This window comes from Octopus bimaculoides, chromosome 10, assembly GCF_001194135.2.
Source record: "Octopus bimaculoides isolate UCB-OBI-ISO-001 chromosome 10, ASM119413v2, whole genome shotgun sequence".
NCBI classification, from domain to species: Eukaryota; Metazoa; Mollusca; class Cephalopoda; order Octopoda; family Octopodidae; genus Octopus; species Octopus bimaculoides.
Genome location: NC_068990.1, coordinates 53,510,567 through 53,513,794, shown reverse-complemented (window position 1 = coordinate 53,513,794; position 3,228 = coordinate 53,510,567).

Genomic DNA, 3,228 nt, shown 5'->3' with positions numbered 1-3,228 from the left:
TTTCACTAGGATTTTTATAGCTTTATGTAATACGAGTCCCAGTTGGTAATACTGCAGTTTCTATTGTTTTTGCTTGTCTGCAAACTAAAACACAAGATACATATCAAACGCAGCTGCAAGCTGTCCTGGATCGTTGTCACGAGACTGAGCACTACCCAGACCCAACAACCATAATTGCTGACTTCGAGCAGGTGATCATCCAAGCTATCAACAATGTTTTTGGACCGGAAACACGCACAAAAAGTTGTTTCTATCATCTGAGTCAGAGTACCTCGAGAAAAATACAGGACCTTAGCCTGTTGTGAGTGCATTGATAGTAAGGGATTCAGATGGTGAACCACCCAGGAAGAAAACAAAGAAAGTATATGTTGATTTACAACAAAGACTAAATAATTTATGCAAAGACTACACAGAAAGAAGGGAAAACCTTGATCAAGTGTTACGTGGACTTGGTCACAGTATAAGATTCTAGTTATTAAATTCTGTTTTGAAAGATTAATATAAAATGGTGTTCTCATGTCTACGCATATTTGATTTTATTACAATTGTTTCTTTTATAAATTTTAAATGTATAAATTTAAATTAAGAAATAGAGGTTATACAAGTATATGATACATTAAGAAAATAGATTTTATTCAAAACCAGTTTTTAAATTAGACAAGCTTTATTCTACTTATTTTGCCAATAGTGTATATTTCAATAAGCTTATTATGCCATTTTTACCTGTGCCATTTTTTATCAGTGCCATTTTTACCAGTGCCATTATAAATGTATATATATATATATATATATATATATATATATATATATATATATATGCATGGTGTGTTGGTATATATACATATACACATACTTACCTACACCCACACATATGTGTGTATGCGTATGCGCATGTGTGTGTACTTGTACATGTGTATAGAAATAGATGGAAAGATTACAAGGAAAGAATGACATTTCCACCATATTCACGTCATATTTATATTATATGTGGTTATACAACATGTAACTAAGAAGAAGTTGAAAAGCGAACGAAAAGGAAACAGCGAAAAATAGAAACAAAAATACAACAAAAACAAGAAAACGTTAAAAAAAGGAAGAAACAAAAAGACAAAACCCCAGCCATACAGTGAAACCTCTGAGGATTGTATAAAGGGGAAAATAACCATCTGGTAAAGTGACTGGGAGCAGATGGTTTGTTTAAAGAGTTTACGTGACTATGTCGATGATTTAGTGGCGGTGGCGGTGGTGGTAGTGGTGGTGCGTTGGAGGTCGAGCGTTTCGTTTTTTTCTTTTAGGTATTTATTTCTCTTGTGTTGTAGAGAGAGAGAGAACTCCTACACATACACTCCATATAATATATATGCCAGAAGGGCAGCAATTTTGGGGGAGGGGACTAGTGGATTACATCGACTCCAGTTTTCAAATAGTACTTATTTTATCGACCTCGACAGGATGAAAGGCAAAGTCGACCTCAGCGAATTTGGAACTCAGAACGTAAAGACGGATTAGATGCCGCTATGCATTTTGCCCAACATGCTAACGATTCTGCTAGCTCGCCGCCTTCATAATAATAATTATTATAATGATAATTCTTTCTAATATAGGCACAAGGCCTGAAATTTGGGAGACGGGTAAGTCGATTATATCGACCCCAGTACTCTCTGCTAATACTTAATTTTATCGCCGACACCGAAAGGATGAAAGCAAAGTAAACCTTGGCGAAATTTGATGAAATACCGCAAAGTATTTCGCCCAGCATACTAACGATTCTGCTAGCTCACCACCTTAAAAACCACAACATCAATAACAACAACAACAACAACAACATCATCAACAACAACAACAACAACATCAACAGCAACAACAGCAAAAACAACAACAACAATAATATACTTCCTTTTCTGCGCCCTGTATTTTTGTTCACTTTTAAGCTCCCCTTTCACTTTTCCGTCTAACACAGAGATTTCCTTCGAGAGCATGTCTAACCCTGCCTGGATTCTTCTTTTGCACCATGGATCTTTTCTTTTGTCATTCCCATTATGTTTCTATTTCTTGACATCAACACCCACGTTTTCTGCTACAACAATACTTGCTGCCTTGATCAAATTATTTGTTTCTGTGATGTTGTTTGTTCTGATGTATTTCAGAATTTCATTGACATTTTTTGTTTCTTGGTTCAGTTTCCATCGATCAACCTTTTTAAGGTTGCAAATAATGTCGTTATCGTTCTCCAGTAGTCTTACCTTTATTCTGTGGTAGATTGCCTTTTGTTCATCTGTCATGTCGCTACCAGTTTTATTGTCTTCTTTAAGATCAACTATATGTCTCTCATCAAGTAAACTACCACTGCTCCTTTCTTGCGCTATGAGATTACTCTTATTAGTAAGAACTGTATTTTCATTGTTATCTCTGCTGCTATTTTCTATGACCCGTCTTTTGATAGCTTCGAGCTCTACTTCTGTGAACCAATAATTTTTTCTTATTGTTCTGTTCCGTGAGTTGAAACAATCCCTTTTCTCTCTAATGATCATACATACGTTGTCGGTAACCCCTGATTTGAGCACTATTTTCATCTACCGAGCTGCTCAGGTAGTAACACTCCGTGACCACAGCGTTAATTTGCTTACTCCAGCTACACCGTGTGTGGTGGTCCCTTTCTGGATATAGACAGGCTGGAGCCAGACCAGAATCTCTGAGCCTACCGGGTGTAACACTGTCACCATCATTGGCTTCAGTTTCAAAGGATCAACTCCTAATAGACAAAACTGTACTTAGAGACTGCAAGAGGAGGAAAACTAACTTAGCCATGTCATGGGTCGACTATCGTAAGGTGTACGATATGATTCCACATTCTTGGATTATGGACTGTATGAGCCTATTTGGTATTGCATCGAATGTTGAGCGATTACTTGGAAAAAGTATGACGTATTGGAGGACGGAGCTGACAGCATACGGAAGAAGTTTAGGTACAGTAGAAATCAGGAGGGGCATCTTCCAGGGAGACTGCCTGTTCCCACTGATCTTTGTACTGTGCTTGATACCACTAACACTGATTCTGAGGAAAGCAAAAGCTGGGTATGTATTCAAAAGCCGACAACAAAAAGTCAACCATTTGTTATTCATGGATGACCACAAACTTTGTGGTAAAGATGAAGCCCAAGTCAGTTCCCTCGTTGATATGGTGTATACCTTCAGTGCTGATATCAAAATGGAGTTCGGACTGAGAAA